This window comes from Macrotis lagotis, chromosome X (genome assembly GCF_037893015.1).
Source record: "Macrotis lagotis isolate mMagLag1 chromosome X, bilby.v1.9.chrom.fasta, whole genome shotgun sequence".
Lineage (NCBI taxonomy): Eukaryota > Metazoa > Chordata > Mammalia > Peramelemorphia > Peramelidae > Macrotis > Macrotis lagotis.
Genome location: NC_133666.1, coordinates 696,564,578 through 696,580,561, shown reverse-complemented (window position 1 = coordinate 696,580,561; position 15,984 = coordinate 696,564,578).

The window sequence follows — 15,984 nt, the reverse complement described above, 5'->3', positions numbered from 1 at the left end:
ACTGGACCCAGATGGCTCTGGAGGAGAAAGTGAGGCTGGGGACTTAGCACAGCCCTCCCTCACTCAAATCCACTTCATGGGCTTCTCATGGCATCACCTCCCTGATCTTGTGGTTTTCTTTGGGAATGAAGGACAAACATTAAATGTGTATTAAATATCTATTTCCACAAAGATACATTTCATTTTGGCAGCCTAGCTCCCAATTCAATTCACAAATGTTTATTAAGGACCTACTGTGTGGGGGGAGATGACTCAGGGTCTGGTTTCAGGGGACTTACAGTAATAAGAGAGTCCTCTTTTAGATAACAGATGCCTGAAATAATTTTTATATGATCGATGCCATCAATAGCATCAACATCTTCATTTTGCAGGTTAGAAAACTGAGGCTTTTGGAATTTGAATCCAGGTCTTTTTGATGCTAAGGTCAGCACTCTAGCTCTTATAATAACAGGATTAGAGAAAACCACCTAGCTCTAATAGAATGGAGCTGAACATGGCTGAAGGAGAGACCTGGGTCCAAGTTCTGGGAGAAACAGGTGCTGGAGGGGGGGGGGGGAGCTGAACAAGTAACCACAAAGGACATTTGGGGATTTGCCTTGTGCCATATAAAGACAAACGAGTTCAGAAAGAGCTTTCCAAAAGCTGAATGGGCTAGCTTGTAAGGTCAGAGAAAGACCTGGCCCCAATCAACAATATCCTTGGGGACAGAGAAGACAGGGGATAAATTGATGAGCCACCGTTAGTGATAGCTGAAAGGTTATGGGCAGCAGGAGAAGCACCACAGGATGAGAGGAGGGCATATGTCCTGATTTCCAAGAAAAGTAAGAGAATGGAACCAGCTAACTGCAGGCCAGTGACCTTGACTTCAATCCCTGGACCACTTCTAGGATGTATTATTAAAGAGATGTGAACAGCTAGAGAAGAAAGCTATGATCACAGAGAACCAGCTCTGCTTCCACTGAAGAGGTTGGACCGAACTGACCTTGTTTCCTTTTCTGATAGGCTTAATAAACCAGCAAATCCAAGGATTGTGGGAGCTATTCTTATCCCTGAGCCACCCCAGCTGGGCCCACAAAGGCTGGACCACTCCCCTTTCGGCTACAGGGATGCAAGCATGCTGTTTGGACCGGCTTCAATTTGGGGGTGGGGGGGCTGAATTTAATGGGAGGGGTCCAGGTTCCCAGGTATGCGATTTATAGTGTGGGTTACTACTCCCAAGTCTAGGGTTTCTCCAGAAAGAATGAGTTAGGAAAAAAGGTAGTCTACTCTGAGGAACAATCAGGGATGAGAGAGGTAAGTAATTTATTCCTAAATACATAAGAGAAGCCAAACATAAAGAGTTCACCAATGCACATTAACAGACTAAGATTCAATAACAATGTCTAACTGTTGCAATCTGCTGGGAGGCAAATACTCAAAGCTCACCAGAGCACAAAACATGCTGCAAAATTGCTAATTAGGCCTTTTACATTTCACCTTGGCTCAGCTCTTGTCCTTGAAGCTCATTTGGTGAAACCATTAGGCTTGAACTGGATATCTTCTGGGGGGGGGGGGAGGTGATCCTCTTTTCCAAGAGTATTGGGGTCTTTGATGGCTTCCATTCAACTCCAACCCTGGATGTGACCTTTCAGATTCTCCAGGTGGTTTTGACTCCTGTACAATTCTACCTTGGGATTCGCCTTTGCCTGAGACTGGTTGAATCCACAATCCACATACCGTTGGTCTACCATGTTACCTTGGTAAAGAAGGACCCAGATTTGCCTATCCCTCCATGGGATTGCACAGTTGATGCCACCTGAAGAATGGACATTATCTCTGTCTCAGAATCCCCAGAATTTTCCATAGTGTCTACCATATAGTAGACACTTAATAAATGCTTACTGGATTGACTACAACTCAACCCTCCATCTTCCTGCTATCACTAGTCAGGGAGAAGACCTTGGGCTTACCGTCCCATTCAAAATGCTTTCAGGCCTGGACCCTCTCTTGGCTAGAAGAAGGCAGAGGGTTTTCCATCTCCAAAGACCCAAGAGCTGAATTAACTTGGAGTCCTGAGAAGTTCCCAAAGGGATTCTGGGTATGTGCTCCCTCCAATGACCCCAGTAGACCATTAAGCCACTCTGATATGTGCTTTGCCAAGATTTTAGCAAAATATTTGCTTAAAGTTCCCTTGAAGTCCTTATGGGGAAAATGAAGAGATGGGCTAGATGGCAGATGGACTCAGAACTGGAGTGATGGCCACACCCAAAGCATGACTCATTGTTGACTTGGCAAGAAGTCTTTAGGGAATTGCTCCCAAGATCTCTCCTGTTCAACACTTTTGCCAAGAGCAATGGACAAGGGCCACAAAGAAGAAAATTTGGGACTGACAACAGGAAAAACTTCCTTGGAGCTAGCCAAGAGCACAATGCATTGTCTTGGCATATATTCCAGAGTTGAATGGCTTCTTGTGGTCATATCATAGACCTTACTTCTTTGTCACATATGGGTTGGACCAAGTGTCCATGATGAAGTCCTCTGATCATATATTTGGAGCTGGAAGAAACCTTGGAGGTTGTGTGCTCTGGGCTCCAGAGTCCCAAGAGGGAGGCAGAGATGGAATTTGAACCTGGATCTCCAGACTTGAAATCAAGTGCTCTTTCTATTGCTTGTAGTAATTGGGAGTTTTAATACAAAGGCTCAAAGATTGCTGATCAGGGATAGAGAGAATTCTGGTTCAAGCATAGGTAGGAGCAGATGCTTTTTAGATGGAAGATTATGGATCTCTAACTAGACTCTAGCTGTGTCTGCTCAATCCTATGCTTAAAAAGTTGGTTTTTGAACCCTGGCTAAGGATTTTAACATTTATACCTCTTGCACCTCAGAGGCAGTGTGGTGCAATGGGTATTGTTGGGTCATGGAGTCAGGAAGAATTGAGTTTGAGTCCCCTAAGACAAACTCTGGCTACCCTCAGTGCTCTCTAAGCAACTCTCCAAGACCATTGCAGGCAGAATAGGTGGCTATCTTCATTGGTAAATAGACTTTCTGTATTGGGAATTGCCTATACCAAGATAATCACAGAACTGGATCAAGTCCAGGGGTGGCAAGGTGGTGCCAAAGTGAACAGAATGTCAGACCTGGAGTCAGAAAGACTCATCTCTCTGAATTCAAATACATCCTTAGACATGTGCTAGCTGGGCAAGCCCTGGACTTGAACTCTGTTTGCCTCAGTTTTCTCAACTATGAAATGAGCTGGAGAAAGAAATGGCAAACCACTCCAGGATCTCTGCCAACAAAACCCCAGATGGGGTCACAAAGAGTCAGACCTGGCTAAAATGACTAAACCAAGTCATTCTAACATCTATCAAGGTATTTTTATAAGAAAAGTTTTAAAGTTACCTGTTTTTCCACAACAGTCATTTATCCCCCCTCTCCCATTCAGCACTGAGTCCTTCCTTGGAACAAAGAATAACAGTGAACAACATATTGAGGACATCTGTCATCATATGCAATTCAGCATCTCACACCTGTAGTTCCCCACCTCTGCTGTAAGGCATGCTTTTATGTTGCTCTGGCATATAACAGGAGCTTAATAGTCGCTTACTGACTTGACATGAGTTGTTTCTGAAGTCAATCCCGGGCATTGTATTTAATCTGAGTTCATCTGCCTTCCACTTTCATGTCACATTGTTAAAAATCATTGTAGATTGTTTGTCTGGTTCTGTTTCATTTTCTCTGCATCGGTTTATAAAAAGTCTCCCCAGGTTCCTCTGAACTCCTCATATTCCTCATTTCTTGTCATCCAATTATATCCCATTATAGAGCACAATTGGCTCCAATGTTCCCCCATTGATGACCACCCACTTTGTTTCCAGATCTTTCCTGCCATAAAAGGGCTATTAAGAGTACCTTGGAATACATGGGTCCTTCCTTTCTGTCCTTGGGCACAGTGGGATCTCTGATTTAAAGAATATGGACAACTTTGTCATTTTTTTGGTAAGCAATATTTTCAAATAATTTTCCAGGACCAGTGGGATCAATTTCACAGCTCCCTCAGCAATGTATCAGCATGTCTGTCTTCCCACAACCCCTCCAACACTCACTATTTCTGTCTTTTATCATCTTTGCCAATTTTCTGGGTGTGAGGTGATACCTTAGGGTTGTGTTCATTTACATTTCTTTTATTATTAGTGATTTGGAGCATTCTTTTCAGATGGTTTGTAAGATTTTGTAATTCTTCTTTGGAGAACTGCTGATTTATGTTCTTTGATCACTCACAGAGACTTTATCTTATTTTTGAGCCAACATATTAAGGAGGGAGAAAGAAAAGAGAGCAGAACCAAAGAAAATGATAAAAGAGACAATGAGAAAGGAGAAAGAAGTTACTCTGAGTTAGGGAGGGAAGATGAGCAGAAAAGGAGGGAGGAAATTTTTATCCAAGTGGTTGGGAGACCACTGCCACTCTCTAGGCTCCCAGAACTATCTATGGTGGGGGGAAAGGTGGGGGAGTAGCTTCCTCATCCCCAAAACCCTGAGCCCCAGTCTCTACGATGAGAGAGCTCCATCTCCAAAGCTACCTGGTGGAGGTCTCAGGGAATTTTAGGGGCTCTCGGGAGATCCCCAGACTTCTCTCTCTCAGATTTTAAAAATGGTCCTCATTTAATTGAAGTAGACACAAATTAGATAGCAATTAAACCATGGCAGACCAGGTTAATGGTAAATTCAAATGAGAACTGAAGAGCTGCCCTAGCTCAGAGTTGTAGGGTGGGGGTGCTCCCTAACCAAATTGGAGGCAGTAAAGTGTAGGGGTTAACACATTGACCTTGGTGTCAGAAAGACCTGGTCCAGTCCCTCAGTCTCTTACTACTTGTGTAAAGGTAAGCAAGCCATACAATTCTCTGTGCTTCAGGTCTTGGTCTGTAAAATAGAGATCCTACTAGAACCTACTTCAGAAGGTTGGGAGCATCACATGAAATAGCTTCAAAGCCTAGAAGTATGATATTCTCTGTGTAAACACAAATCCTCCTCCCCCCCCCCCCCCCCCCCCCCCCCCCCCCCCGCTTTCCCCTGTTTGCTACTTCTTTTCAAGGACTATTTTGTCTTCTTGTTCTAGGATAGTGGGGAAGTTTTCCAAGATGATTTCATGAAAGCTATTGTCTAGGTTCTTTTTCTGATTGTGGCTTTCAGGTAGAACAATCATTCATAAATTGTCTCTACTGGGTCTATTTTCCATGTCCATCATTTTTCCTGAGTACTTAACATTTTCTTCAATTTTTTTAGCCTTTTGGTTTGGTTTGTTGGAATTCTTAAAGGAGTTGATTTGTTTTTCCCTGTGACCAATTTTACATTTAAAGGTATTGTTTTCTTCAGTCAATTTTTCATTGTTCTCCTTTGTGACTCATTTTTTTCTCAATTTTTCTTCTTGATCTCTTCTTAGAATTTAAATTTATTTTAGCTCTTCTAAGAGGTCTTTTTGGATTTGATACCAATTCATAAATCCCTTTGAAGCTTCACATGTGGGCATTTTGTCACTGCTTTTCTCTTCTGAGATGGCATTTTTATCATCCCTATCAGAATAGTAGTTTTCAACAAGTTAGTGCTTTTCTTTTGGGTTTTTTGCTCATTTTATTAGTTGAGCTCTGCTCCTTGGGCATAGGGGTATAGTCCCAAGCTTCTTATGCTATGGCTGGGGATGTGGTTCCTGACTTTCCACTCTGGAATGTCAGAGCATTTGTTCCCTTCTACCACACTAGCATTCCTGGGATCGAGCCTTGCCTTTTGAGGTGGGATTGGGACCATAACTTCTGTACTACTGTTCTGCTGAGTTGGGACCTGATCTGTGCTATGGCTAAGAGACTCCCACTTATGCTGGGCTATATACTCCCCTTTTACCCATGTGAAGCAGACCTTTTCTGAAGTTCCTCCATGATATTTTGAGTTGAGAACTTATTTCCCTCTAGTTTTTGTGCATTCTGTTATTTTAGGGTCTGTTTGCAGGCTTCATCCAAAGTTGTTTTGAGGAAAGCTCTGGAAGCTTGGAAGTGCATGTTTCTTCTTTTTAAGGGAATTCAAAGTCTGATTCTCCAATCTGGGGAAGGGGAAGTCTTTCCCCATCATTCTGCCCCCTCCCAGGCTCACAGATTTAAAATTTGAAAGTAGGAAGGCCTTTAGAGATGTTTGAGTCCAACCCCACTCCTTCTTCACTTTGTAGGGGAGAAAACTGAGACCCTCAAGAGGAAGAGTGACTTGCCCTAAGGCACATGAAAATCTGGAACTCAAACTCAGGTGTTATAGCTGCCAATCAGAGCTTTCTCTATTGTATCATCCTGCTTCTTTGAGACTTAATGCATGGTACTAAGCAATGCATAAATAGTCCTGCTCTCTGAGTGTTTACATCCAAATTAGGGGAAAAAAACATAAGTATATATTCTAATTTCTTTTCCTTCCTGTTGATGATCCCCAGAGCATGGCTAATATATGCCTTCAGAGCTCTAGTTAAAACTTTGAGTAATTGGGCAGAAGGATTCTCTCCAATGCTGTGTAGCTCATGAGCCTGCACAAGTATGTTTCCCCATCATGTTTATCAGCTGAAAATATTAGTCATTTTTGAGTAGATTTTAGAAATCAATGAATAGAAAAACATTTATCAAGTGCCTACTATATACAAAATATCATTCCTGTCCTCAAGGAGCTTACAAATTTAACAGGGGAGACAACATGTAAGCAAATATCTACAAAGTAAGCTATATTCAAGATAAATGGAAAATAATTAAAAGAGTAAAAGCACTGAAATTAAGATGGGTTAGGGAAGGCTTCCTGTAAAAGGTGAAAATTTAGTTTAAAAGAAGTCTGGGAAGCCAGTAATCAGGGAAAAGGAGAGAGAACCTGGAACTAAGAGATGCAATGTCTTGCTCATGGGACAGGCAAGAGGCTAGAATCATTGGATCTAAGAGTGCATGTTGGAGAATAAGATGTAAATGGAAATGTAGGAAGGGGCTGATCAATCTTCCTTGGACAATCCAGAGGATATAGTTAAGGATCCTCAGCCAATCTAGTTTATTTAGGGACTTGTTACATGAAATATTCAATCTTGGATTGATTGTTTGATTTTGACTTATCTTCACCTTCTAAGGTATCAAGGAATCTTATCACTTTCCTTGAGAAGGATGGGATAATTTGATTGATTTACTCAATCCACTCCTCTCCTGACAAATTCTAAAAAAATACAAAGTGGTTTGGGGGAGAAGGGTTGCAGTTGCTGGTCCTCATGTATAAAGTAGAATTAGAGGTGAACCTTGAAGGAAACTCTTGATTCTACAATGTAAAGGTGTCAGAGGGAAAGCTAGTGCAAAGTCTGGGAGATGGGAAATGAGGGAGAGTAGGTGAATAGTGGAGAGGAATAATACAGAAGAAGACTTGGAAGATAGGAAGGGGTTAGGTTGTGAAGAGTTTTAAATGCCAAACAAAGGAGTTTATATATTTGGACCTTTGGAGCCACTGGAATTTATTGAGTAGGTCTAGCCTTTGTCTTAGGAAAATAGGATCATGGGATCCTAGGTTTAAAGCTAGAAGTGAGAGACAAAGATAGCAGAGTAAAGGTAGCAACTCCTATGAACTCTTCCCTAAACCACTCCAAATACCTTTAAATAATGATTCTAACAAAATTCGAGAGTGGCAAAGTCCCCCAAAAGACTAAATGAAATATTTTTCCAGCCTAAGACAACTTGGAAGATCTGAAAGAAGGATCTGTTACACTGAGGTTAGAAAGGGTCTGAAGCACAGCCCAGGTCCTACTGGAGCAAACCAGCTCTAGTCATTCAGGAACAGACTTCAGGGTGCCTGAGTCACTGGGGGTGCCTGGGTTCCTGGAAGCAGGGGCAGTTTCCAAACCTCTTATCCCAGGGATTGCCAAGGACAACTTAGAAGGTCAGTGGGAAAGCCCTGCTGCACCAGAGTGAGAGCAGAGCCCAGTCCAATGCAGGCCTCAGCACAGATCCAGCCCCCTGGGGGACAAGGAGCAGGCTTGGGGAGCCACCTGGCAGTTGCTTCCAAAATGTTCAGCCCACAGATCGTAAGGGGGTCAGAGATCGCAGAAGTCTCTTTGCTATCCCTGAGGCAGGACACTGTAGCTTCAACTGTACTCAGATTCAGGTCACAGTCTGGGGCTGCAGTCTCAGGAGAGAAGCACAACAGAGCCCACTGTAGGCAGCAGATCAGGAACCTTCCTCATGATTCCAGGGAAGAAAGGAGTGCTTGTGGTCATCCACAGAACAGAGCACAGGCCAGGAGAGCAGTCAGAGCCTCTCATGAGACCTTGGAGGAATTGAGAATTTGCAGGTCCCTGGTAGGGAGTATCCCTGAAAACAGTTGCAAAAACCCTCAAAAGCCTGGGACAGTGTGTCCTCCACCCTGGAAGCAGAGCCCCACTTTAACAAAGAGTTAAAATCAAGTCATAGACTGGGGAAATGAACAAACAACAAAAGGAAAATAACCCGACCATAAATAATTACTTTGATCCTATGGAAGATCAAAATACACATTCAGAACATAACTAAGTCAAAGTTTCTGAATCCAAAGCCTCCAAGGAAAATATAAATTGGTCTCAGTCTATGGAAGAACTCAAAAAAGATTTTGGGGGTGGCTAGATAGCACAGTGGATAAAGCACCAGCCCTGGAGTCAGGAGTACCTGGGTTCAAATCCGGTCTCAGACACTTAATAATTACCTAGCTGTGTGGCCTTGGGCAAGCCACTTAACCCCATTTCCCTTGCAAAAACTAAAAAAAAAAAGATTTTGAAAATCAAGTAAGGTAAATAGAGGAAAAATTGGGAAGAGAAATGAGAACAATATGGGAAAATCATGAAAACCAAGTCAGCAAGTCAGCAGTTTGGTGAAGATACAAAATATACTAAAGAAAATAACATCTTAAAAGCCAATTTGGGTCAAATGGAAAAAAAGCAGTCCAAAAGACCAATGAGGAGAAGAAGGACTTAAAAAGCAGAATTGGTCAGATGGGAAAGGGGATACAAAAGTTCTCTGAAGAAAATAATTCCTTAAAATGTAGATTGGAGCTAAGGGAAGTTGATGACTTTGAGAAAAATCAAAAACTAATAAAACAAAAACCAAAAGAATGAAAAACTGGAATAAAATGTGAAGTATCTCATTGGAAAAATAACTGGCCTGGAAAACAGATCCAGGAGAGACCATTTGACATTTTTAATCTGAAAGTCATGATCAGAAAAAGAGCCTGGACCTTATTTTTCCAAGAAGTTCTCCAGAAAACCTACCCTGATATTTGAGAAGCAGAGGATAAGAGAGAAATTCAAAGAATCTATCAATCACCTCTTGAAAGACATCCTAAAATGAAAATTTCCAGGAATATTATAGCCAAATTTCAGAACTCCCAAATTAAGTAGAAAATGTTGAAAATAGCCAGAAAGAAATAATTCAAATCATTTGGAGCCACAGTCAGGGTAATGCAAGATTTAGCATCTTCTATATTAGGGATCATAGGGCTTAGACTATGATATTCCAGAAAACAAAAGAGCCTGGATTACAACCAAGAATCAATCATCCAGCAAAACTGAACATATACTTTCAGGGGAAAAAGATGAACATTCAGTGAAATAGGGGACTTTCAAGCTTTCCAGATGAATCAACCAGAGCTGAACAGAAAATTTGATCTTCAAGTACAGGACTCAGGTGAATCATAGAGTGGGTGGATGGCAAAGATAAATCATGAGGGACTTAATGATGTTGAACTACTTGTATTCCTGCATGGGAAGTTGATACTGATAGCTCATTTGAACTTTCTCATTTATTAGGACATTGGAAGGAGCATATATAGACAAGGCTTAGAAGGGAGTTGAATTTGAAGGTATAATATATTAAAATTATAGAGTTAGTGGGCAAGAAAGGGATGTACCAGGAGAAAGGGTATGGAGAAGCTTTTGCAGTGGAATGGAAAAGGGGGAAGGTGAGAGAGAGTGAGTGAGCCTCCCTCTCATTGGAAGTGGCTCAGAGAGGGAATAATTTACACACTCAATTAAATAGTAGAAATCTATCTTACCCTAAAGGAAAATAGGAGAGGCAAAGATGGGAGAAATAGGGGAGTATGTGATACAAGGGAAGGAAGATTGTAGGAGGGAATGGTCAGATGCAAAATACTTTTGAGAAGGGAATGGGCAAAAGGAGAGAGAGATAGTAGAATAAATGGGAGTGGGGGGATAGGTTGGAGGGAAATACAGCTAGCAATAGCAACCATGGGAAAAATATTGAAGCAATTTCTCTTATGGATTTATGATAAAAACTACTATTCATCCCAAAGACAGAGCTGATGGTGTTTGAATGTAGACTTAAGCTTACTTTTTTTCCTCAATTTATTTTTCTGGAGGTTTCTATTTCTTTGTGGGAGGGGTTATATTTACTTTTACAACATAACTAGATGGTTTCTATAGTTCCTTAGAAACTCATGGTTCTACACTACAGAAAAAAATGGAAAACTCCATTATCAGAAGAATCACAGATACCCTAATTTCCTATGAAGGAACTTCCCAAAGGACAATTTTTGTCCAGTTTTCTGATTCTGTTCAGTGTCTGCTCTGAGCAGAATATATGAAACAAATAAGGGGAAAAAAGCAATTTTCCCCCTCATTCCAGAATCAGAAAAATTTCCATCTACTCTACCCCACCCCTGCCTGGAAAGGAAAATGAAAGGAGGGAGAAGGAAAAAGAGGGGAAAAAATTCATTGTAGACCCTACACATAGTAGGTTTAAAGCAGTTGAGCTTTTGCGAGAGGATGGTAGTGACGCATAGAGTAGGAAAAAACACAGAGACAAAGTGAGGAAGAGGCAAAGAGAAAGAGGGTGATCATGAGACAGAGACAAATAGAGAGACAGAGAGATAGCACCACATTGAGAAGACAGAGAGCCCAATTTCCTTCAGCACAGAAAAGATAGATGCCTGCAGGCACCTCCAAACTCCCTGAGGATTTCTGTGAGTGGGGGAAGGAAGCTACTGTCTTCCTTAAATCTAAGCCCAGACTGAATCTCAGCTGTAATTTAAAGGGTAAGAAGAGTTGAATTTTTAGGAAGATGGAGATACATACTCTCTCTGTCCAAAGCTGGGAGTGGGGGTTGGGATTTCAGCCTGTCCCCCTGAGTGTTCTACATGGCTGGATGCTTACAAATTCCTGCGTGAAGGTTGGGGATAGGGAAGATGATGGGGTGAGGGGAAGTTGCTACTACATGGGCCTACCTTGGCTTCTAGGAAGAAAAAAATCATGGGTTTAACCAATAAGAGTGACTGGAAGTGACTTAGATGTCAACCAAGTCAGTTCTCCATTTCATGTGTTTACTGGAGCAAGGAGAAAGGACTCTTGGCTGCTAGAGTGAAAAAACTCTTCTCTCCCAGACTCCCAGATTCCTCACTGACCTATGTGGCTTTCCAGACTATCTTGGGATTCAGGCTCTCCTTCAAAAAGGGCAAGTGTTTGGTGTCATTAAAAAGTCAATTCCCCATCCCTTTCCTTCCACAGTCCGTATAACTCACAATACCAGTGAAGGTTAAGGTCTAAATTTATGCTTCTACAATTGGACTTTGTAGGCTTGATTCAGAAATTCCCCACCCCCTACTACTATATTGAGCTATCATCTCTTGGGTCATGTGTTTCCTCCTTTTCTGGAACCAAGTGTTTCCGTGATGCACAAGAGATCCTAGAGAAATTATTTGACCACATGTCTACCCAAGTTTCTAAATAAGGAAACAGCACCTGTGTATGTCCATCCTATCTTCAGATTTCGCTGTCTGTCTCCTAACCTCTAGTCCCTCCTTTAAAGGTCAAATCTAACGACACAGGTAACCATATGGGCTAACCATGACTCATATCATTTATATCTGGATTTGGTATCGGAGAGAAAACACAAGTCTCCATAATCCTTGAAATTTATATTTTACCAAGAGGTTAGTCAGAGCATCTTCTATGTCAATTCAATTAAAGTAAAAAGGTATTCTGTGGGGCACCACCTGAATGTGAGACACTATGCTAGGCTCTGGACATACAAAAAAAAAATGAAAATATCCCCTTCCTTCATGGATCTTATCTTCTACATTCTAACCTAGTTAGTGAGGATGGAACTTTGTCAAAGGAATCTCACAGCTGTCAACTGGGCCACACATGACTGACTGGGCTTAGAAACTCTCAGCATACATGTGAGGAAAGGCCCAAAGAGGGGAAAGGACTTGATTCACCTAGCCAGTGAAGGGAAGGAGTTCCAGAGCGAATTTTCTGGATCATGGTCCAGAGCTCCTTCCACTTGATCACTAATCTACAATGTAATGGACAGACTAATTCCAGGACACTGTGAGCTTCTAGAGGATAGGAATAGATATTTAGAGGTGAGGCAGTCTTTGTAGCCCCAGTGTACTGAGCACAATGTTTTGCTCCCTGTAGTTACTTAGAAAATGGTTGTTGAATTCAAACTGTTGTTGAATCCAGTTTAGCAAAATTCAACGAAGATACTGTCATTGACCTCCTGGAGTTTACAGTCGAGTAGAAGGAAGAGACTTTGCTTCAATTCAATAACATTTATTAAGGATATAGCACCCCCTTTAGGCCAACCTTCCCAATTTGGCACTCACAAGTTTTCATTTCCCTAGGTTGTGACTGTTTCCAGACTCAAAGGTGCTTGGTGGATTCTAGATCCTAAAATTTTAACTCACAAGCCCCCACCACTGTACTTAACCTTAATAGTCAGTCAGTAGATGCAATTATCTCAATTGCAAAGGCAAAATATAATATAGTAAGAGTACTAGCTGCAAACTGTCTTCCACATAAAACTGGGACACGCTTTCTCACAAATATACACAATGTCTATGAGGGAGCACAAATGTAGAATACTTTGGTGATGAAATTAAGTGACCTAGGCAACTCGCATCTTGGCATTCAAGGATCTCAATTTTCTTTCTTTTCTCATGGCACCATCATGTTGATTCACCTAAGTCTCTGGCGGATAAGTTAATCAGCTCAGCTTCCTGGGTCTCCTCTGCTCCATAGCTTTACTCTACTCAACTGCCAACCTTAGTTTCTCTCTTGAATCTATAGTTGGTCTTGTTCCAAGATTCTAAGGGGTGGTACTGCTTGAAGCTGCTTCCTGCTCCTGAGTCTCCCTCTTTTTAATTATTTTGTCATTGATTGTTAAATCACACCTTGAGTACAGTAAAATGGGGGCAGGGAGAGAAATAGCCCTCCCTTTACACCAATACCCTCTAGTAAAAAACTCCAAGAGTTAGACTTGCAAAGCTATTTCCTGCCTTGAATTTCACAGAGCTGGCAAGTTTAGCTGTTTAAAAGCCACAAAGAAATATGGCCAAACTTCCACCAGCCAATGCAAAACTCTCCTTCCAATTCAATTGGGAAATTTCTTTAAAGCTTGGGTCAGGGTAGAAAAATAGAGGGTTTGTTCAACTTTTCCATTTAGTTTAACATTTGAACACATTGTTAACTCTTTTTGGTCTCTTAATTTCTGTGACCAACTGGGCTGGGAGAGAGTGAAAGAGGAAAACCAATGACTCCAAGACAGGAAGACTGACTGTGTTAAAGCCTTTCCTCTGACACATGTTGATTATGTAGCCCTGGACAAGCCACTTAACTTCTCAGCGCCCTAGGCAGATCTTTAAGGCCATAAATCTGCACCAGTGAAGAGAGTTTCCTTAAAAAGACTTTCCTATATCAGTCACATTATAAGTATGCAGAGCAACAACAAATATAGACTAATGATTTGGAGAGGGGCTATCCTTTGGATCAGATAGGATTGAATTGAATTAGGAAAATTGTCTTTATATCATAGAATTACAGAATCTCAGTGAAGGATGGTAGCCCAGAGGCATATCATTTAATCTCACTGAATTCATATCTAGAACCCCCCTAAATTAATCAACTCTTTTCTTTCCTGGATAGGAAAATACATACTTGCTTGGTGGTGGCTCCCTTCTCTGCCTCTGTCTCCAAAGTATGAGGCCACAGATCCCATAGTTGGAGAAAGGCAACTGACCACTAATGGTCCCTGGGGCATGACTATTGAAGGAACACAGGCTCCTGTAGGAGAGAGGACTAGAAGAAAAATGTAGAGGGATGAAAGATGAGAAAAAGAGGGTGACTGGGGCAGGAGCATTCATTCATGGGAGGTGGGAAGAGAGCCTGGAGGTAGAGCGTCCAGTTCAAAAAACTATTGGAATAGACTTGGCCAGAAATGGAATCAACAGGGTTGAGCAAGTGGGGAGGCACAATAGGAGGCAAGGAAAGAGACAAAACTGACTGAGGTTTTAAGACCTGGAAAATCCAGTTGTCATGAATCCATTTAGAAAATAAGGTCTGGAAATTCAGGCAGATCTATCCAATAGGCAGCAGGAAATGCAATCAGGTCACAACTCAGTGTTCCCTTCTAGGAACCCTTTCTAGAGCTGGAAAAAGCAATAGGATGTAATGGGATAACTGGATTTGGAGTCAGAGAAGCTAGAATCTAGATCTGGTTTTCCCATTTACTAACTGTGGGATCTTCACCAGGCTACTCCGAGCCCCAGGATTTCTCCTCTATAAAGTGGAGTTTCCTGGCATTCCCCACCTCATGATGATGCTCATCGTTCATTCTTGAAGAAGACCAGGACATCGGGGAGGTAATGCCATGACATGCATGTGAATTGGATTTGAAGCGGGGGTGGGGCTGTGATAAGTCACCAGTCTCATTTTCTTCTCCAGAGCCATCTGGGTCCCATGGCCAAATATGGATCAGGATGATTGGAGATGGCTCTGGATGTGAGCCGATCAGGGTTAAGGGACATGTTCAAGTTCACAAAGCTAGTAAGTCTCTGAGAGCAGATTTAAACTCGGGTACTCCTGAATCCAGGGCTGGTGCTCTATCCACTATGCCACCTAATTGCCCTATCCTTACCTCGCTGGGTCATGGTGAAAGGAAAGAACTAGCTTAACGGGCATTGAGTTGATTATAGTTGACTTATTTCGGCCAGAGGAGAGTACACCCCAGGGGGTGGACATTCCAGAAGCTGTTTGCCTGGCTCTCATTTTCCTTCTCTGTAAATTGGGGAGTTTGGACTAGAAAACTGCCTCCTAAGGGACAGAGGTGGACTTTTTAATTTGGAGACAGGAGGACTTGGACTACGACTCTATTTCTGATACTTGCCCTAGGACGAAGGCCGGTCACTTGACTGAAGCTCTAGTTTCCTTCTCTATAAAATGGAAATAATAATAATTCCCATAATCACTTCATTGCTCAGGTTCAAATGAGATAATGTATGGAAAGACTGAATGAATGAAAACCCCTTTTGTAAGTATTTGCTATGGGCCAAGTACCATCTTAGGTGCTGGGGATACAATAGAAAATTGAGCCCAAGAAGCTCACACTCTAATTGGAAGAGAAAAGAAAGAAAAGAAAGTTGTGCTGCAGGATGGATTGGTTTTTAGGTCAGATGACGGTCCCCTAAGGTATAGGAACAAGGTGAATGTATAAATACAGGCATCCTGGCCTGAAGGATGTAAGAGAGTTGGTAACTTCCATTAAATCCAAGTTTTGTAGTATGAACAGTCAAGCTGCTTGGCTTTGAAGTGATTAGCATTGTTGTGGAAGTTATTGGTAATTTATTCCACTTTTAAATGGCATGATCTTCTTTTCTTCCACTGAAAAACTGGCTGCTAGAGCAACGATCTGAGCTGGGGTTGGGTGGAGGAAGGGGGATGGGATGGCCGATTGTGCTTGATTGGGAGACAAGGACGTAGGGATGGCCTGAGAGCTGATCATTTGGTTGACTCAACCTGCCTCCTCCAAGTTCCGGTCTTTATAAGCCGGCTGCTCACTTTCCTCCCATACCCCTCGCACTGACTTGCCAGTGTCATCAGGCAGGATCCCCTTTCTGGAAGAATGTTGCCCGGGTGGGCTCCTGGGCCTTGTTCAACATTGTGTAGGGACAAGCTTCCAAAACCCAGGGCCCAGG